The sequence below is a fragment of the Camarhynchus parvulus genome, chromosome 2 (assembly GCF_901933205.1).
Source record: "Camarhynchus parvulus chromosome 2, STF_HiC, whole genome shotgun sequence".
In the NCBI taxonomy this organism is placed as follows: Eukaryota; Metazoa; Chordata; class Aves; order Passeriformes; family Thraupidae; genus Camarhynchus; species Camarhynchus parvulus.
Genome location: NC_044572.1, coordinates 60,653,017 through 60,675,276, shown reverse-complemented (window position 1 = coordinate 60,675,276; position 22,260 = coordinate 60,653,017). Strand labels below are relative to the sequence as shown.

Sequence of the window (22,260 nt, the reverse complement as noted above, 5' to 3'; positions counted from 1 at the left end):
AAAACAAATTGCCATACTTTTCTTTCAATTTTGAAGGTGAAGGTATATACATTAGATAATCTCTATACATTATCTAATTTTGTGGCTATGTTGAAACTTAATATTTGTCAAGCAAATCAAAATGTTCAGGAAGGAATAAGTCCAAGTTAATGATTTAAAACTTTCAGGTTGAAGAAGGTAGGGATGAAAAAGAGTTCCCCAAACTTAGTCTTATTTTGTTGAAATAATTTATTTAAGTGATATGCATATACAGAGTAAATGGGAACAAGAATATGGAAAAGTGATGATTTTGACCTCATCTAGTAAGAATAGTATAAAATGGACCTGTTTATTTGTTCAGCTTGCTATGGAGATCTCATTGTTCATAACAAAAATTTTCAATTGTGAGGAATAGAAACTGCACTAGCAATCATCATGTACGAACATATTGCTAAACTAAACACTTTTTTGAATTTGCTTGGGAATTATCTGTTTCTCTAGGGACTCTTGTACAAGATCTATTTGTAAAACCATAGGCTCTGGAGGAAAAAGTGAAAGAAGGAGAGAGAATGGAGCCAGGTCTGTGCCTGATTATTGATTTGCCAAATAAGAAGAGTGGGTTTGGACAAAAAACTCCAATACCCCCCCCCATCCCCCCAAAATCCCAGCAAAATAAAATATAAATGGAGGTGAAAAAGAGGCTTTGGTGTATGCATCTAAAAAAAGAAAAGTTATGTTTATGAGGTCTACAAGCCAAGAATTTTCTTGGCTTGATCAAAATGGACATTTGATGGAAGACCTGAGGGGATTTCACTACCCTTTTTCTGGCTTAGGAGAAAACACTAGGAAAATACAGATGGTTGCAAATCAGTAACAAATTGTATTTTCTTTCTCCAGAGTGCAGATGTTATGAAGAACCTTTATGTGATTTTTTAAAAAAGCTGGAAAGCTCGTGGTTTTCTACTCTTTTGAAATAATATAGTTGGGGTTGAGTTTTTGGTTTTTGTTTAGTTTTTCCTTCTCCCCAAAAAATAAGCATCCTATGAATTTGCTGGGTATGTATCTACAGAGAAGAGTATATTCATGCCAAAACAATTCTTTCATTTGCAGGTTTGTCTTTCTTGGTCTTTACATTTACAGGAGTGGATTGGCCTATTGATTTGATTCACACTCCTACAAAAGAGAGTAGTGGTGAAATCAGCCTCTGCATATAGAAAAATAAAATGAGAAGCAAAAAATTTTGCTAGGAGATCTGAATTATCCCCTAAGAGACCACATTTTGCTGTACTGCTCCTCTTCCTACACATGTCAACATCCAGAAGCTCACAGTGAAGTCAGAATTTTCAGATATTCCTGGAGGATGAGTGCTAGTTTGCTTCTCAGGGAAGCAAGGTTAAGCAGCTCTGAACTTTTATTGCAGTTTTTTCTTCTACAGTGAAAGCAAAGGCAGTTACTGTAGCTGTTTTACACTAACCTTTCAATGAATTCTGTGAGTTTAATACTGATGTATTAAAATAGAAAGAACCGAAACCAACTCCCCTCTTCTGGGGTGCTCTGTGGTAATGGGAGTGAGACATAATCAGCAGCCAGCTCCCTGCTGCAGGCTGGGCTGCTCTTCATTTTGATCTGCATGGTAGGTGCTTACAGCAGCTGCACAAAATACAGGGCTTGGGGAGCTCCAACCTTCACATCACTGTTTGGCACTGACTGTGCTTCTAAATGGCCATTGCCCTCAGTGTGGCAGCCAAATGCTGAGTGAGTGCCACAGCCCCAGAAGCCCACCCAGCTGGCAAACTTCAAGCAAATGTATGTTTTCTTGGTAAATGTAATGGAACCTCAACAAGTTAATGTAAGTAATCCCTCAAAGAGATTAAAACAATCCTGTAAGTACATTACCTCTGCAGGAAGGTTTCCTGTCCTGTGCAGCCAGCCCTGCTTTCAGGCCCCCATTTATAAAATTAACTGTACACTAATTTAATGTGGTGGCGAGACATAAAATAAATTTAAAAAATAACTAGAAACTAAAGCCAAACAAATTTTGATTTAAAATTAAGTCAAGACCTTGTTGTTTTTATTTTGTTGTTTTCTATTTTTAACAGCTAGAATTATAGTTGGTTTTGTTCTTAATAAAACCAATGTTTTCTAAAGCATTGTGTCGCACAATGTTTTAGAAAATGGGACACTTTTCTGGAATATGGACAGCCAGGATACATACAGGAGAAACTGGATTATGTTTTCAGTCTCGTTTGCCAAGGAAAAAATTTGACCTTTTATATGATGATTTGATGAACTTTTGTAAACTTAAAAGTCCTGAAATGATGTCTAAAGTTAATTTTGGTGAAACCTTTCCTGGAGGAAGCTTGGGAAGCAGAGTAAAAGTCATATGGAGACAGAAAGAAGTCTGATAGCTGAAAGAATTAAGAAAAATGTGGCTATGCAGTGTGGGAATCAAGGATTTAGAAATTAAACACAGGTAGTACAGGCCAGTTGTTTCTATTATCAGATGAAAGACAAGATCACTGCCATTTGGAAATGTTTAAATATTGGCAGTCCATGAGAAATTTCTTCACTGATGTGACTTTCTTCAAGCCAGATCAGTCATCATGTGGAGCTGTCACTAGATCTGTATTCCAACCCACCCTATATCCACTATGACATTTGAAAACAAAGGCAAAAAAATGAATTAAAGGTAAAGCAGCAGTGCTTTAGTATCATTATTCTTATCTTTAGTTCTTCTTGAATATAGTCCTATGTCAGGCTCTCCACTATTTTTTAAGGGGTGAATGTCAGGCAAAATGGAGTATTGCACTCTGTGTCTTTCTGTTTGCCCCTTTTTCATATTGGCACAATGCTAGCAATAGATTCCCATAATTTCCATGGCATTCCAGGATTTATTAAACTGAACATCGCTGCGACATGAAGTACAAGTACTTTTTGATGTTAGGGTGCAAGGCATCTGGGGCTAAGGATTCAATGTTTTATTGGAGATAGATGCTGCCCAAAGACCAAAAAATAAGTTATTTTCTGTGTGCAATATTTATCTCTCCACTTACAGAGCACAGGTATCATTAGGAGAATTTTTTGTCTCATAATTAGAACTGAAAGGCCTATGAACATTATTAGGAGATGCTTCATTCCTCACTTACTGTAAAATTATTTTAATTTCATCCATTCAAGATGTGGATTTTTATGTAATGCTTTTGACTTTTCCAAATAATGTTCTACATTATATAATTTCTACTTCATGTTAATTATCATAAACTGCTCCTTTTTTATTGCCTCTTATGTATTCCTTTTTGCTGCTTAATGCTTCTCTTTACCTGCCCAATGAACCATGAGGGAATTTCAACAAAATTTGGTTGTCTCAATGGCAGATGGCCACTTACCCATCAAATAAGCCCTTCTATAAGACACAAAAGCTTTTATTGAAATGTTTCTGACATTTTTGTCATTTCTGATGATTTTTCTATTTTTCTCCTCCTTGCTCAGTTAGCTCTTCAGAAGATATTTTCAGTGTTGACTCTCCTCTCTTTATGTGTATTGAATGTGATCCATGATTATGGGACTCTAGGCAACTGGCGACCTCTGATCCAATGATTAGTAACTTTTATCACTCATAATGAAGCTATAAGGTAGACACATAATTTGTTTAAATAGCACCAGTACCAGAGAGTTACAGTGTATATGATTATATCTTTTTAGAAGCTTTTGGCCTCCTGCTTCCAAGGGAGGAAAAGAAGGGCACATGGGTGATCATATTTACCTGCCCCATAAACTCCAACTCAGCTGGCAGACCATGGGGCAAGTCAACATCTTCACAAATTCTCAGCAAGTTACACCTTTATGCAACATGCCATTGATGTCTGCCAAAGCCAAAATCCCATGACACAAGGAGCTACTTGTGCAATTTGTGTTTTTCCAGAGAAAGCCACCAAGAGCAGCCCTTTGTAAGATGCTTGCAGGTTGTGCCACAATGCACAATGAGCAAACAACAGGACTGTGTTCCGCTGGATTTGGGAATCATCTGGGAAAGAAATACAGCAAAAAATATATATGTGTTGGCAGAAGAGTACGTGATTGCTGGACTTCACTGGGCCCTGCTAAGAGAGTGTATGTGAAAACCAGAGAAAATAGCGGTGGAAGTAAGGAAAGGTGCAGTCAACATTCCTCTTCCATCATAAAACTAAAGGATTAAGGAAGCAAAAGTGCAGAGGTGGAAAGAGAAACATGGACAAAACAATGATGGAAATAGTGTAGATGGAGAGAATAAAAACCTGTGAAAAGTCAGAAATGGATGGAGGGGAGAAACAGTGCATAGAAAATAATTTAGGAGGAGATTTTTAAAGTGTTATGATAGTTGCTCCAGAGCACTCAATGCAGAAGACCTGAAGAAGGTGAGTGGTAAAGAATGACTACAATGACTACAAGGATGCACTTCTCATGCCAGGCATTACGCTCCATGTATTATCATTTCACCACAGAAATCTGTAATGGAAACCAACAGCAACGTACATTGCAGCAGAATGTAGGAGGACAATGCTCAAGAGCAACATAAATCACAGGCAGCAATGCAAGAGCTGGGGGCAGTTTCTCTGGGGCATGAGGATAAAAAGGTTGGTCCTGGGTGGGGAGTTGCAAAATGATTTGAAGAACAAAATTTTGAGGCTGACATCATTGGGTAGGAGGAAATGGTTTAAATGAGTCTCAAAGCTAGGGAAGATTGGGAAGGGGAAAGGAGTTGGAAGAAGGACAAGTTGGGGGTTGTTGGCATGAAATGAACATGAACTGAAGGAAAATAGGAAGAGTCATGGTGAGCAGGGACTGTAGAATCTGTCAACAGGACAACTTAACCAAAGGCTAAATAGTGTGCCCTTCCATTCTCTTCTCCCTACTGAAAAAAACCTCGCATCTCAAGATCATCCTCTGTTATCTGACTTTGAAAAACTAGCCCTACCATATCGGGTGTGGGCTGCTATTAACTACCATTTCCTAGCAACTTTTCCAAGGTTCCGCTTGTTTCTAAGGCAAAAAAATCCCAACCCAAACCAAAACAAGCAAAAAACCCTCCCAACAACCCAACCAAATCAACACAAAAACAAACAAACCAACCAGAAAGAGAAAAGAAAATAAAGTAAGCAGCACTGGGGACATATTTCAGGCCTTCTAGGCAAGGTTCTGAGGGCTGGAGCCTCTGGCACCCACGTCCACTGTGCACACGGAGGGCACAAACTCTCTAGACCCCCACGCGTGCTGCGGACGCCCACGCACCCTTCGGGCCGCCCTTCCACGGGCACACCCTGGGACAGACAATGAGCAGCGGGTCCGTGTCGTGGCCCCCCCACCCGGCGACACCTCCCGGCCGCGCTCCCGCCCTGCCGGCAGCCCCGGGCCCGCTGCCCCGACGTGCGGGTCCCGCTCTGGGCGCACCGCCGCGCTTCCCGTCCTTCCGGAGCCCGCCGGGACGCCAGGTGGGCACCAAAAAGTTACGGACAGCGGGGACAGGCGGGGCGGGGGCGGCTGGACCGCTGCCCCCCGCTTTGTTCAGCGCCGGGGAGCGGACCCTTGGCGGGGCTGAGCCGGGATCGCGCCCCGGTCCCCAGCCTGAGCCTGTCCCGCAGGGCCGGGGATGGGAAGGAGGAGGAGGAGGGCTGAGGCGGAAGGTGTCTCTTCAGCCTCTCTCTCTCCCTCCAAGGTGAGTTGCAGCGCTGCTCCGCGCTCCTTTTGTCTCGGTGCGAGGCCGCGGCGCAGTCCGGCCCCGCCCCGCCAAACTTTCGGCGGGGACCGGGGCGCCCCGACGGCCGCCCTGGAGCGGGGCCGGGCAGGGAGCGCGGGGCCGCGCGTTCCGCCGGGGCTGCCAGCGAGCCCCGTGCCCGGTGTCCCCGTGGGGGCTGCCCCAGGGCAGGTGGAGGGGCCGTGGGGTGCGGGAGGTCCCCTCCTTCCCTTTGGGTTTCTTTGGGACGGATGCGGTCGGCCCCATCTTTGCGCTTTACGCAACAGGTAGGGATGCCAGGAGCTGGCGGCGGCACGGAGCCGCGGCCAGGAGGTTTCGGGGGGCTTTTTTTGTTACGTTCTCTGGAAAAGTGCGAAGGGGAGGGGGAGGAGAACCAACAGTTTTCCGAAATTCTCCTTCAGTTGTTTATTTATGTACTTCCCGTGTCCATGAAAAACGAGTTCGTTTCGCAACTCCGGAGTTTTATATTGTTTTCTATTTACTTTTCCCCCTGCTTTTCTTTCTTTGAAAGTTATTTTTCTTTATGTCCTGCGTTTGCCCGTCTCATTCCGGCAGATCAAACTGTCCGAAAGCAGATCCCCAGAGGCTTGTCCTCACTGACAGTCGGGGGAATCCAAACAAAGAGGTGCATCTACCGGAAATAATGATTTGAGAGATGGTTCTCTCCCTTTCCACCCCCCACTCCCCCGCCTTGAATTAAATTGTTTTCTTTTTCTGGGAGGTTCAGTTCGAGGGAAGTTTTGCGCCGGAGCCGGGGTCGGGGCTGAGGAGGGATGGAGCAGACGGAAAGTTGCGGCGGGGGGAGGAGGCGGGGGGCGAGGGCAGTGCGGGACCCCGGCGGCGCCCGGACCGCGGGGGGAGCAGGGGCGCGGGGGACCTGCCGCCGCTGCCGGCTCTTTGTCTGCTCGGGCAACTTGAACAAAAGGAGAAACTCGGATGAACTCTCCATCTCTTCCTCGCCTCTCCCGAGTTAACTCATCTTCGGCAACTTTATCGGAAGAGATTCGCTCAACTTTCTTCGAGCTCTCCCGCCGTTTAAAAGCAAAGAGACCCGCCGTAGGCTTCTAAGGAAATCTGGTTTCACAGTTTAGAGAAAGGAGAAGGTACGTTTGGGCTTGGGGTTTATTGTTCTTTCCCGGCTCCCTCGTCGCTCCCCCCTCCGCCCTGCCATCCGCGCCCGGGTCTGGGAGCGCAGCGGAGGCGTCCGCGGGCCAGCCCAGCCTTTCCTTTGTACTTTTGGGAGCACATGCAGGTATTTTTGGGGAGGGTAAGGCAGTCATTCCGTATGAACTCCCCTAATGCGGGCTGGGGGGCACTAGTCGAGGGCGGCTTTGCCTCCTTCTTGTGCCGGCTTTGTTTTATTGTAGAGGTTTAAATTTTTTTCCCCCTTTTTTTTTGGTGGGGAGAGAAGTGGACTCGGAGGATCGGGCTGTGTTTTTAAGAGTTGGGACAGAGAAAAACTGAAGACGGGAAAACTTGGTGAGGTTGTAGGGAGTCCTGGCGGCGCTGGCCAGGGAGTGGGGGGCTGGCGAAGGCCGTGGGACTGGGCTGGGCAGGCAGCCCGCAGCAGGGAAAGGTGGGCGCTCCTCCGTGTGCCAGCTTGGGTCGCGGGGCCCGAGACACCACAGAGGGTAACATGTTGCTGTGTGGGACCATCCCAGGGAGCCAAGGTGGGCAGAAGTGCAGAGGGACATTTTTTGGAGAAGAGGGACCGACCAGAGGGAAGACTTTGTTCTTCCAACTGCATTGATCGTAGCGAAGGGAGAGTGGGAAGGGTCGGTCCAGGCTGGCCGTTCCTCGGCTGGGCTTCAGTGAAGTTCCCTTCGTCCCTTTGGAAATGCAATAATTGCCTTGGGTTTTGTTCCATTCCTTTTGGTTCACGCTTTCTAGAGCAATCATCGCAACTCCACAAAAGTTACTTGTGAGCTCTTTGTACTTTTCTCAATTTAGTATCTTATTATTTCCCCATCTTCTTTTTCTGTGCTATGTAATAATCTTCAATTTTTCTCTTTTTCATCCTAGTCCTCTACTTTCTTGTGTTTTCTTGTCCCAATTTCCTAATTGTCCCCCTCTCTCCTTAGATCTACCCATTTCAGAATTTCTGAAGTCTACTTTTTACTTTTTATTGTTATTCATTCTCCTCCTCCTTAATCTCTTCCCACCTACTCTTCTACCTTTATACTTGTATTTCTCATGAAAAATTCCTTCTGCCAGGATCTTTCCTTTCCTCCATGCGTAGAAATGCTCATTTCTCCTAATATGAAGCAAACATAAAGCTTCTTGTTCTCTCCTAAACTTATTCTTCTGTGGACTGCCCTCCATCCATGTTACCCAGTTGTGCAGACAGAGCTCCTAGTAATAATTCTTGTTCACAAATGTTCACTTTCTCCTTTCTTCTTATCTTTGTCTTTCATGCATCTTCCAGTCTCTAAAAGTTTCTTCTAGTCCCTTTCCACTTGTCCTTAGTGTGGAAGTTTGTTCTTTTCCCTTTCCCCCGTTCCATCTTCATAGACCCGATGCTGTTCTTCACGTCATTGTTCCCTCCTCTGCAGAGTACTCAGACTTTTCTCTCCATTCCTCCTTCCCAACCTAAGTCAAATTTGCTCTTTGCACCTCCGGAGGAATTGCATAGAGGGACTACCAGAGCAGACTGATGTGGGTTGGGTTACTTTGCCTTCTTCCAGGGCCAAATGGCATCAGTGGTGCTCAAAGTTTAGGTCCCAGCTGAAGTAGCACATCTGCTGGTGGAGGTGCTGTGGGGAGACACTGCAACAGGACTAAGGAGGCAGTGAAGATCACATATGTTTCCCTCAAAAGGGTTGATGAGTTTTATTTTTGCTACTTGGGGTTTTTTTATTGACTTACTGTTTTCATTAGTTTTAAAATGCCTGCTAGGGCAGTTGAAGAGCCTTTATATTACCTTTTTTCCCTGTCACTTCAGTGCTTTCTGCAAGGTAAGACTGTGCAATCTGTAGAGATATATGACAGCCTTTTTCTTAAGCCTTCTTCTCTTACACTCCAGCCCCACAATGTTTTTAAAACAAAATGCCATCACCAGGCTTTGGGTTTAGGATATGTCTAAATCTGTGAAGAAATTAGTGTTTGAAATTCTTCAGAAGAACATAACTTTGTATTTGTATGTGAGTTCCCAAGTCACGTGACAGAGTTACTGTGCTGAACTAACACTTCTTCCTTCATTTTTGAACAGGTCACGACATGATTGTTGGGAAAATGGGATGGTTGCCAGAACATCAGTCTGTGATGGGTGCCATATTGCACTACTCTTTGGATGGTGGAATACAGCTTGGGATTCCTCAGGGCTGCATATCCTGGTTCAAGCTGGACTATACAGCTGCTTAATGTCTCAGCTGTTTGGATTCATTGTAATGGTTAATGGTCTCCTGGGGGAAGTGGAAGAGCCCCATGCTGGAACTTGTGGATATACTGGAACCTGCTGCTGAGACCCATTTGGATTATATCACCCTCTGACACCGAGGTTCTGCAGCTGATGAAAGGTATGCTTCTGCCCTGGTGCAAAAATACTGTCTCATACATCAGAATACCAAATACAAATACCTGTCTTTGTTTTAAACAAACATGCTATGTAGCCTCTTTTGTTTTGTTTGTTTGTTTGTTTTTTTGCCTAGCTACTGATGCCTGTCAAGAGTTTTGAGTGGTGTTAGTCTGACAGAAATGTCATAGTAATGATCTGGTAATGTTTATATCTTAAATGGAAAAGGAAAACCCAATTATGAAAGGTTTTTTTTCCCATAATTAACTTATATTTTGAAGGTAAGGACTTCATAGAGTCTATGAGTGCTTAGCAGCTCTAGAAAATGGGACTACCTAACTTTTAAGAAAAATAAGTTAAAAACAACTTAAACAAAGCATTTTCTGCAGTTCTGATCTTCCAAATAGCCCAAATAGTTTGTTTGAAGACGTTACTATTTTCTATTTTGAACTCAAGACAGCAAGCTTCTATGATTTAACCTCTTTTCCTCCAAATAACGACAAAACTCTCAAGGGTGGCTTGTGTGGGGGAGAAAGAGCAAACAATTCAGTTAAACATTCAGTATTCAGTTAAAAATTCAAGGAATTATTTTGTTTCATATGTTTTAAAGTTTTGATGTAAGGTTTCTTGCACACCGTGCTTGCGTCTTGAATGTCCTAGTAATAAAAAGTTTACTGGATGCAGTTCAGCACTCAGTTTTCCTACTAAATGAGGTAATCAATGTAAAAAAATGAACTGGAAACTAGCAAACAAAACAAGTGGTTAAAGAGTTATTAATGAACAACAAACTATTCTTAAATCTAGATTAAGTGTTAATCTGAGAGTGAGGAAATCAGAGCTCCTTAGTGAACCATGCTAATGGCAAAGCAATTTTTAAAAGTATTTAAAATCTGGTCCTTTTATACCTGTTCTGTGCATTTCTTCACTATAGCTGAAAATGAATGATGTGAAAATAGTTGGTTTTGCTACATGTTTCAGCTCAACTGATTGGTTTCAGCCTAAACCATATGTAGGGCAGACAAGTATTCATAATCTTAAGAAAAGTGCTGAGCTGGCTGGCCTACTTTAGAGCAAAACAGAAATCTGAACAAATAATCACTTGTGATCCTTTCCTGTAGTAAACAGAGATACAAGAAGCAATACAGTTCTAATTTCCTGGTTCTGAGTGTGTTTTAATAAAGACTTACCCTTAATTTTCTTCATTATTGTAGGTAAGCTTTTTGTTGCACACTGGATGCAATTAATGTACATTTAGATTTACGGTCTTTATATTGTTCTGCATTTATACTATTTTTGAACTTCGCATGACTGAGACTAGCCATATGAAAGACTTTAATTTGAAGTCTCAGAAATGGAAAGTCTTGGGCTGCTTGTGGAAAGAGAAGACAGAGAATAATAAATAGATGGTGTGGATGAAAATATTTACAGCTGCTATCTAGTGTCATCTTGGAAAAGAACCCTAGTTACTATTTTTGTCTATTTAAAGAAAATCAAAACTGCAATCCTTTTTTTGTTTCTGTGAAGATTTTGTTCTAGCTGAGTTTCTTCTCAGGCACTTGCTGCTCTTTAGGAAATCTAAATTGAACTTAGAGGTACACTTAATTTATCTGCATGAAAGCTATTAATTTCATCAGCAATGAAAAATGGAGGGGAATTTTTACTCTAAGGAGTAAAAATTACTGAGGAGGAACTACTCCTTAGCTTAATCTGAGAGCTTGTGTTGATTGAAATTTCATTATTGCCATAAGATTCTGGGTGTAGTAGGCAAATCATTAGATATGTTTTCATTTGTTTGTACTTTGAACATTTCAAGTATTAATAACTTGGTGACAAAGTGTTAAAATTTACAACCTATCTGTCTTCAAATTTCTGTGGACTATTTCCAATAAAATGCAAAGAATCATACTCCTATTTGGAGATGGGATCTGCAGAGAGAGGAAAAGCAGGGCCAGACAGAAAGTGTTCAGCGGGTAGTTCCCAGCTGGGAGGTATGCTGCACTGGTAGGAGATGAGACCCTTTTGGGGCTTGCAGAGAGATGGGGAAATGCTTTCTGGGGGCTCTGACTTGAGTGTTTCTGTACCTTTCTCCTGGGAGCAGTCCCAGCAAAGGCACCAGATGAAGCAGGGACAGGATGGAGGTTGAGAACTGCGGGGAAGGAGCAGCACCTGGGCCTGGGAGGGGTGGTGGGGACCACCTGCCTTACTTGGGATGGGAAGGAGCCTTGATGCTCTCAGAGGCAGCTGGTTTGAAGGAGCTGCTGCTTGAGAGGAGATTTTTGGATATGGGAGCCTGAAGTGTGGAGAAGAGGTGGTTTCTGTGATTTGTCTTTGGTTGCAATTTGGTAGTTGCTTGCTTTGCTTGTGACAGTCTTAGGAGGTGATTTAAACCCTTGCAGGTGTTCTGAGGCAGTGTGGTTTATTTTGGGGGGGAGGGAGTTCTGAACTCCCCCTCACAAGCCTACCCTGGAATTTTAATCTGGTAGCAGAATTTGCACCTAAAACAAATTAAACAAAATCCAGACAGTTTAAACAGTGATTCCTCTTTTGAACTGTGCTCTTAGTTAAGGAAGGCTTCTAGCCAATGTTCTTGGTTGTTTGAGAAAATATTTTGCTTTTGTGTAACTGAGGTGAGAGTAAGCATGAGGGTCTTTCAGGCCAACCCAACCTGAGTGTGGAAGAGATTTAACAGGCTGCAAAAAGTGCAAATTTTACAGTGAAGTGTGTGTGGGCAGGTGAGTTGCGTTGTTGGATTCGTGCATTGTGAAAAACGGGCAGAGGAGAACAGGGTGGGTTTTTTAACTGCCAGATTTTTAGGTGGAAGAGGAGGTGGCACATGGAGTAACTTCCTATCCATTAACATCTAGGAAGGTAGAAAGGAAAATGTGATAAGACTTGATTTCTTTGACTGTTCCTTCCCTTTGGTTGAAGTGTTTTTCTCGATGCATGTGTTCCCAAGTGAGGTAGAAATTTCTGTAGACCCATGTGTGCCCCTCCTGGGGGGTTTCTGATACAAAATGGAGATAGGGATGCTTTCCTGAAGGTCTGCTGCCTTTCAGCCTTCCTGTGGGAGGTCCTGCTTCTTCTCTGGACATTTCACCAGTGTCCTCCTCAGGATTTGGAGGCATAGTTTATTTTGCTCAAGGCTGGGTGAATCTCGGGTGTGAAATCATATACCTCACTATAGTAGAAGTCATAATTGTAAATATGATGTTTTCTTTTTTTATTGTTATTCTCCTTTCACTGGTTTGTCACCTTATTATGCAACTTGAGGTACAGTATTCTTACAGCAGCAATATAACCATTGGAGTACAGTTTGTTTCTTTTCTTGTCAGAGGAAATTTTTATGAGAGGTATAAGGAAGTCAACCAAGGCTGGAAAGAGAGAGCTTCCACTTGAAATCTGGGTGTGGGTTTACACAAACCATAATCCCCCACACCTTGTATTGCAGTTATGATTGAGAAATAATTGCGTGAAGACTTAAAATGAAAACAAAGCTTCCAACATGCGACCTGCTTTTTCTGTAAAGTGCTCTCAGTAATGTCAGGACAGAGGCATATGGTGTCTGGAATCATTTTCTGTTTTTTGATTGGATTTATTTTATGTAGCAAGAAGCTTTCCAAGTCACTAATGGATTCTATTTTTATTCTTTTTTTTTTTTTTAACTTGCATTGTCATAACATCAAATTTATCACAAACTATTTGTGAAGCCTGAGGTAGGGCCACATTGTGCTTGATATCTTGACCTTTCCTTGATTGAAATGCATAGATTGTTTGGGTTTGGTAGGGGGAAATGGATAAGCTAGGGGGACTTAGAATATTTTAACACAAAATTAGTTCTGGCCTTCGAGGACAGGGACAGTACTTCCCCCAAAAGGTTATGAGACTATTACAAGTGTGGATTCTATATTTAAATCCATGAATATTGTAGATTAGTGAGAAGAAATTGGGTTTGACTCTGTACAAAGAAGAAAGAAGAGCAAAAGCTCCTACCTAGTCCAGATGTGTCTACTACTGCTAAATATTGAAAACTGATTTAATTTCATTATATTTGTAAGCTAAAGCTACAGTCCTTCTATTTAAGAACAATGTTGCAACTCTATGAAATTAACTGCATTTTGATACAGCTGAAAGGTTCCAAAGGTTCCAGTATAAATTTTTCTGTCACTTTTCTCTGTTTTTATTTTTGTTTGGTTTTGTGGGTTTTTGTTTGCTTGTTTTTGTTTTTTTGGTTTTTGTTGTTGTTGTTGTTTTGTTTTGGAAAATTTATTTTAAAGCCTAAAGTCTCACGGGTGTGATGAGTGTGGTGTTCCTCTGGATGCCAGCATTACTTCCATGTCAGCAGAGATAAGAGAGAGTGCTGAAGTGGAATCATGAATGTTTGCATGGAATTTCTTGCAGGCCTTGGAGGCGGCTGGGCATGGAAGGAGGAGGCATGTGATTGCCATAAAATAAATAAGTGAGCAGTGGGAGTGGGTATTCTGGGCTGATAAGGACGGAGTCTGGCTTGGTTGTGAGCCAGTGATGATTGGTGAGGAAAGGAAGTGGCGAGACATTTTGAAAACAAGGGCTAGTTGCTAGTGATGGATGGGAAGAGGAAAGAGACATGGATTTTGTGGGAATGGATGAGAAGCTGTTTGTCATAATTTATGTGTCAGGACTCCTGCGCCATCAGAGCATTTCTAATAGAAAAATGGAGCGAAATCTTTAAATGGCTGTGGCAAAAGTAATAAATATCTCAGATATCAGTAGTGTCGACTTCTTTTCGGTGTGCGATAAAATTGTGATAGTTAATGCTGTGAAAGGAAACAAAGTTAACTTTTGCTTTGCACATTTTGTGTTGCATTACTCCCCGAATTAGCGCAACCTGCAATTGAGGATACAACTTAGTATCTTCTGTTTCTCTTTGCAACACTGTTCAAGGCAACAGTTAATTTAGGTAAGTGTTTCAGGAGTTGCACATGTTGTTTCCAGATTTTCTCAGCGGTGAAACTTTGTGTGGCTGCCGTTTAGTTATCTTTGAGAATTTGAAAATTGGTTTTTAATTGGTACTAGTATTGATCTGTGCCTGTCCTCTGAAATTAATGAAATTTGTGGTGGCTCCAGAGTATATAGGAAGGTACCCTGGATTATGCAGCGAACACTGAGGTGTTTTTAAGCAATTTGATTCTTTTGGCGCAGGCTGGTGTGCTGCCACACCAGGTATTGAATTAGGCCTGTAAGCTACTTTGTATAATTGTGCTACTGTATTTCATCTGTTAATTGTTGCTTTTCTTCTGGGCTTGGGTATGATGTGGATTCAGCTCTGCTGGGGCTGGAGCTGACCTGAGCCGGTGGCAGCTCAGGGGGCTTTTCACTGAGCTCTCTTCATTGGGGGTGTGTGTGAACATGAACTCAATCGTTCTTTATAAGAGAGGCTGTTGTTTCAAGGCTTTGGGCTTCAAACATTGAAAGAGATGCTCTCTTGCAATTACAAAAGATGCTTTGCCTTTTTGTTAAAGAGATGGATAAGACAGCACTCTTTTCATCATCTATCTCTGGGGCTTAATTTTGCCATACTCAAAGTTTTATGATACCATATGATACCATAAGCCAGTAAGTTTATTCATTCAAGCTCCTGGGCTGGACTTGTGAATCTTGTATAGGCATGGCTCCTCACTGAAAATCAGACACTGGAAAGAAGGGTGGTTCCAGTTCACAACTTTGTGGCTTTTTTTTTTTTTTTTTGAAATTGCACTTGAAAAAGAAGGAATGGCAGAAATGTAATTCTAAACCCAAAATCTTGTTAGTTATCATGCAGTTGCCTCTCAGCTTCAGGATTTGTATACATTATTTTTATAGTATTAAGTCTATGCATTATATGGCTTTGCAGCTTTCCTTTTCCTTGCAGCTAAAATCTGTCTGAGATCATGGCAGTGTTGGATATATATCCCCTGCAGGAATTCCAGTGCTTGGGCAGTGTAGGAAGGGGTCCATAGCCTGGTGTGTGTTCCTGACAGCAATTCACCTAGTAATAGGACTGAAAAGGATGTTTTGAAGGCAGCTATAAGAGAAATTGCTCCCTCTTCCCAAAGAAACAAGTGAACAATTCCCTTAATGTCCACTGAGATTCATCTTGGACCACATAATGCATCTAGATGGAAGATTAATTTGATACTAGTTTATTTTAAATGCCTTATTTAATAAAACTCATGATTAGCACCTTCTTTGTATTCATTGTTGCGTGTTGTAGCTCAAAATTAATACCTGAAATATTTTCATCAGCCAATGTGGGTTATCCAGAGCACATTTTCTTCTTATTTAGCCACCAATTTGAGCTGTTGTGTCTAAATCCAGTCATCCAGGTCAATTTTTACTGGAGCCAAATAATAGCTGCTGTTGACTTCAGTGGTGATAGTGATGACTAGAGTTTTTGGAAAAGCTAAACAGACACCAGAGTACCTATGTGTGTATGCACATACATTACATGTTTATATTTTGGATATAAATATATATAAGTGCATACCATGTAGTCCAGAACAAAAGGTGTGCCTGAGGCAGCTTCATGAAGGAGAAAAGTGATTATTTTTTTCCTCTCTGCTTGGAGCAGTCTCTTGTTCTTTCTCAGACCTTGCTTCTTGTTGTCTTTTGTTGGTGGTCTTCAATACTGTCTTCCCTCTTTGGCTTGGATTTTTGGGTACTCAAAATGAAACGTGTCCAATTCCAATTTAACAATTTGTTTATTAAAATACATCCATCCTATGTGCATATTCTGCTGAGTTAAAAAACATATAATGGAAAAGTGTCAGCAGAAAGAATTCGCTGTAATCAGCTGTAAAACACTTTCGGGCACACTGCTCACACCTCCCCTTCACCCTTCCAAAAGGCACCACTGAAGAGCAACAAGGCAGAGCTGAAATGTACCTTTGGCAAGCACTTAAAAAAATTAGTTTCTTCCACTGGTAATCAATATAGATTAATTTTTGGTATGAGTATGTACAATGTATATATATGTATGTTCCCACTATGTGTGTTGGTTTTTGTGGAATTCATTGCTTTAAATTATATACAGTGTAATACTTTAAATGGCTGGAGGTGACTCTTTTAATTTTTTTTTTAACATCTTCAGTAGCAATTGTTTTGAGTGCAATCAAAACTATGGATGGAATGCTACTTGTGGACTTCACGCAGGGTAGGTGTATTAGAGGACCTGTATTTGACACAAGTGAAAGGATCTTTGCAAAGGAAGACAAGAACCATTTCCAGATTGATTACTTTACATTTGCAAATGCAAAGAAATCAATCTGTCTCTTTGACCTTGGATTGTGTGTTCCAGTTGAAATAGGTTTTTTCCCCTGAACTCTGTTGCAAAAGGCAGTAGGTTAAGATATGACAGATCAGAGAGAAAAAGACAGTAAAGAGGCAGGATGAGAATTTGTTCTTTTATTGAGGTTGTTGCTCAGGGTTATACATCTCGAGCATTTCCTTATAGTGTTGGTGCAGTCCTGTGAAGCATAGTTGGGCTGACTGATGACTTTGTAGGAGAGAATATTGTAGATGCTGAAAAATGTCATTATTAAAAATAAGGATTTGCACACTTGCTGTAGTCTGGTAGATTGTCTCTAAACACAAAGTGGAGGGGACCTCTCTGTTTTTCTGCTCTGCAGTATCAGAAATGATATATCCATGTGCTGGATTAAAGCAGTGTATATTTTAGGCTTTTGGTTGCTTAGTGTGAACAGTGCTGTGCAAACACCCCAGGAGCTGCCAGAAGCCATTTTGCATCTAACACATTCCTGTGTGGTTTTCTACCCTGTGCAGTGGTTTATGTCCATGATTTGCAAGAGGAGCAGGGTGTCTTTATTCTTAATTTTTTTCTGAATGCTCTCAGGCTGAAGAGAGAGTTGAAGAAGATCTGGTTATTACAGGTCAGTGCCTGGATTAACTTCTTGGCAAAAACTTGTGGATCATGTACTGCCATCACTGTGAAACACAGTAAGTCAGACAGGATATCTCTAGCTCTGTTTAGGTAAGATCAATTTCTTCTATGAAAAACAAAAGAAGAATCTCTATGGTGAGGTGGGTGTTGAATGTAATATAATAACCACTTGCCAGAGAGATACTTGATAGTAGCTAGCTTCTGAGGGAGTTCCAATCACTTAGTGCATCTCTAAAGAATGCCAGGGTGCTCTCACTGGAAGGATATTGGTCTGTCTGTTGGACAACATATGTATTTTTGGTGAATTTTTTGCTAATATACCTATTTCAAAAATAAGTGGTAAAAGATGAGCAATATGGACTCAAAAGAACATTGCCAAAACCAGTTGATGCCTGCATTTGGGTATAGGGCCATACTTGCTGTAAAGAAGAGCTGTCAATATCTATAGGCATTACTGACTGAAGAAGAACAAACAATTCATGAAACATAATAGAGTATTTAATGTGTCTTACAGTTTTTGTAAGGTTCTTGTTTTGTCTTGGCTCTTCAGTTCTTGGATTTAGAATTGCTATGCTATATGCACATATCTTATTATTTTATGTTGAAATTAGTACAAATTGTATTTTGAAAAGAAGCAGCATAATAATTCTGAACCAGTTAATTTTGAAAGGAAGTCTCATACTTCAAGGGCCAGCATCTTTTGTTTGTGGAAAATTATCAGTAAAGAAGTCCTCTGTATCTTTAACAGAAATGGTTTCTAATTTATGCTTGATTCTTCTGCTAGGTTAATGTTAATTAGTTTAACATATCACTCATAAAAGATGTCATAGTTGAGTCATTGTGTAGGTAACAAATCTTGCACTGGCTAGCAATGAAGAAATATTACCTCTATTAAAACCCACACTTAAACCGTGGAGTCAGTAAGGGCTCATGACATTTTGCAGTTATCTAGCTTAATGCATTTTAATGCCTTCGGTGGTGTGAGGTTTTTCCTTGGGAGGCTGTGTGGGGGATAAGCAAGTGAGGCAGAGCCTTCAAATTATGCAGTCAGTATAAAGTGTAGCCTGTGCCAAGTAAGAAACTCAGCAGAAATGCTGGCTCGGGCTGGGGTTGGGGCTTGGATACTTTTATAATGATTTAAACTTAAAAACCCCACAACTGTCCAGTGTTGGGTTACCCAATGAAAGCACACATAAGCAGTGGTAAAAAGCTCAAATCTGCTTATATTTAGAGCCCAAGTAATTAGATATTAACAATGCAGCTAAGTATGCAGGCTTCTAATTAGCTAAGTAGTTTCATCCATTTCTGCCCTGAGAGAAGCATTAGAGCTGGGCCTGTAGTGGAAAGCAAATTTCAGCTGTGATTGTGGAGTGGTTAGTGTGACTCTGTAAAGCTTTATTTCAAAATAATCCCCCAGCCTGTAGTGGAAAGCAAATTTCAGTTGTGATTGTGGAGTGGTTAGTGTGACTCTGTAATGCTTTATTTCTAAATAATCCCCCAGCCGCTCAGAGGAGGTGATGCTGTGATGCTGCCAACACAGCAGCGAGCCTGCATTGAGTCCTATCATCCTGCTCAGCTGGTACAGGTATTCCAGGGTGTGGGATGGGCAAGGCAAGGCAGTTGATCAAACCTCTAGCCAAAATCTGCTGCTCACATTTGTTTGTTTGTTTAAACCATCAGCATCTGGATGGAAACCAGCAATTGAGTAAGTGTTTGAGGATGCTGTTTCTTCCTCTGCCTGAGGAAGCCTGGGTGAGGAGAAGGTGCTGGATCTTGAAGGTTGGTGGAGTTTCACTTGAACAGCACAGGAAGGCATGGTCAAGAGTTTTGCATCCAAAACATTAAGTAAAAAATTACATTAATGTAATTTAAACCTTCTCCCATTGCTAAAGGTTGTAAGCACTTCTATGGCACAGGAGCAATGCCAGTCACTCCAGTGTGTGGCAGGGAATGTGTGAAACTTCGAAGTGCAGCTCCAAATTAGTGAACCAGATGTATTTTCTTGCAAGCTGCATTTGTTTCCCTGTGCAGCAGATTACTCTATCTTTGCGGCCAAGTAGACATGATGAGGCTGATCAGAGAAAAAAAAAGAGGGTTACCGCTATTACCGAAAGTAAACAGCCAGCATGTTCACAGTCTGAACATCAAAATAAATTAGAGTTTTTCTTTAATATTTTTAACTATCCTGCTAAATTCAGTGTTTCAGATCTGAGAAATGGCAGCTTTGCAGCTGGTGGAGCCGGCAGAAGAACAGGATGTTCTTCTTCTGCCTCCTTTCAAATTCTGTGTGTTAGAGCTCCTTTGGACTACTTGTACTTCTGTACCCCAGTAGAAGGCCAATCAGGCGATTATTCATAGTGTGAGGATTCAGTGGAATTCTGTTAATAAAATATAGAGTTCTTTGGCATCCTGCTTTGCAGCTCTTCACATTGGTGTATTTGCTAAGTGTCCCAGCATAGTTAGGTGAAGACATAGGACAAGCATCCCTCTGAAGTGACTACAGTCCTTCAGTATGTCACCCTGACCTTTTAATGAGTTCATCACTGTTGTGTGTGCAGCTGTGAACATTAGGTTTTCTCTTGCTAGAGGAGACCTCTTCCTATGAACAGGTTGCTCTTAAGGTGATGTTTTCCTAAGACAGTTCTATTTGAACTTCCTTAGCCATTTGTTCATTCATTTGTTTGCAATTATAAATTCTGGTTACCATGAGACTTGAAAAATTGCAGCAAACAAGCGACTTCTTTCTGAATTTGCTTCTCACCTTGGATTTGCATTAAGCTTTCAGACTTCCCTTAATTTTAACCATGAAAACTGAATATATTACAGTAATTTTATTAACATCAAAAGGCTTCAAATTGTTCACATGTAGCTCTTAAAATTTATAAAGCAGCAGTTTAAGACTTTGAAATTCTTAACAGATGCTCAGCTATGTTCTCAGTATTTGAGCTTAAAGCAGAAAGAATTTAACTCAATTATAATAATGTAAACCTTTCCACTTTGCTTTGCATAATTAAATATTTTCATTTACATAGCACAGAAGTTTAACATTCTAAACAGAGTAGATAAGCAGAAGAAAAAGGCAGACAAATATGCATCTTTAATGCATGCAGAGTAGTAATGCACATGCTGGTAATCTTGCTGTGCTTATTAATAATAACAACTTTAACTAGAAATCCATATGCAAATTCCTGTGAATATGGATGGTATTTAATATGTTGATTTTTTTTTTCTTTTTAAAATGTGTACATCTGTGGAAGTGTGCAGAAAGGCATATAAAAACTGGAGCAGGAATGCAGTAACCTTGATATCTTCTACTTCTTGTTTTTAAATATTAATTAGTGGAACAGGTCTGAGGAAAATTAGGGTATCTGGCCAATTTTTGTGGATGCAGGAAATGGCTTAACTGTGCCTCTGTGGAAGTCTGTCATCCTACTGGTGTAGCAAAAACTACACTGGAGGTGGTTATTACTACCACTTTGGATAATGCTGTGTCTCAGATTCACCAGCCTGCTGTCAGAGCAGCTTCTCTGTGGTATAATAGGAAGCATTGTGTGTTTTGGGGGCTATAAAATAGACACAAGATGTGCAAATAAACACCTGCACTTTTCTAAATTACTGCTGCCTGTCAGGTCCAGGTCAGCCAGATGTGTCAGGCTGAAAGGAATCTTTGCTGGTTTTGAAGAAATTTAGTGCAACTTCTGTTAGCTAGATTAATGCCACGTTTTCACATCTGAATCTTCTTGAAAGTGGGAGGATCAGTGATGTTCCCCTATAATAAAATAAAATAGCTCTGATTCTTATATTCCTGAATTTTTGAAGTGTATAATATATTACACATTATGTCGCATAACACATGGAAAAATATAGCTGTGTTAAATAAGAGAATAAAAATGAATTTTTTTTTGGTAATGCCTTTTTTTTGCTTGCCCTTAAACTTCACCAGGTGACTGGCTTGCTCTGGTCAAATGCCTTACATCAGAGGAGTTTGGAGGTTTGCCTTTGTTTAGTGTTTGTTACATGCTTCAAATCTCAAAATTTAAGTGCCAATATGCAGGACACATACCATAATTCTATACATAACAATTAAGAGAGGATGGATTTTTAGAAAAACTTGGGTTACATTAAACACAATTTCCCATGTATTGATTTTAGGGCATATATCAAACCACTAAAAGAAAGTGGAAACCCAAGCAAAAGGGAGAACACTTGTGCATATATTTCTGTGTGCATGCACTGCAGTGAGCTGGGGCAGGGGAACTTAAAAGAAGTTTGTGGTTTACCTTTGATATTTTTTTTTACATTTTCCCTAGGGTTCTTTAGGTAGTGAGCTTTGGAAAATTCTTTCAGTGGCACTTACATTTCTGGGGATTTCTGTCAATTGCCTAGGCTTCTTCCATCTGCACATAGATTTTCTAGTGCACTATAAGACCTTTTGTCATATTTTTTGCTTGTATGATGCGAATGGAGATAAGAAAGCAAAATGTAGGGGAAAATGAGAATTTGATTTCCAGTGAAGAAAAATTTCACGTCCTAAAGCTGCTCCTGACAGCCATTCTTTTTATACAGTGAGTGGCTGTTTGCTAACTGCAAATCCAGTGGTGTAGGTTACTTGCTTAAAGAACAAGTGAAGCTACAAGGATCTCATTAACTTTGATTTTCATGTTATCCCAAAAGCTTGTAGCAATATATGTGCTCTTGTTTTCTCTTGCTTCTGATCATTGGGGAGTGCTTAGATGTACTAAAAATTCTTTGGCACCTCTGAGCACCCTAAAAATAATTTTATTGGTAAGATTTTATTGGTAGAAAGGCAACTGGAGGCTGAGTATGGAGTTCTCTTAGTTTTTCATTATTGCTCATTTGGCTTTAGCTGTTGAGGATATTGCCAGTCTTCTTTTCCATGCTTGCTTCATTACACCTGCGCTGCTTTTCTGAAGGGTTATGAGAAGTTCTCATTATGAAGCAGCTGCTTAGCTCAGGAAATCATAGTATTCTCTAGATTTTTGAGTTGTTTTGTTGCTTAGGAGAAATAATGGGAGTGTTTTGATTTACATTGAATGTAGTAAATGTATTGGAGAGGTGTCAGTATTGTAGTCAGATTAGATAAGTGGTTTTTGTATATGAGAA

The 22,260-nt window shown here is 41.0% G+C and overlaps 1 long non-coding RNA gene across 6 annotated transcripts in view; it reads left to right on the top strand.

Annotated features, from left to right (window-relative positions):
* The first annotated feature begins 5,346 nt into the window (after positions 1 to 5,346).
* The window catches only part of LOC115901469, a 259,757-nt gene continuing 242,843 nt past the window's right edge, over positions 5,347 to 22,260 (top strand). For 3 of the 6 annotated variants that reach the window (XR_004060540.1, XR_004060541.1, XR_004060542.1), the window contains exons 1-2: positions 6,550 to 6,813; positions 8,919 to 9,225. This is a non-coding gene — a long non-coding RNA (uncharacterized LOC115901469). The other 3 variants (XR_004060543.1, XR_004060544.1, XR_004060545.1) reach the window with 3 other exon arrangements.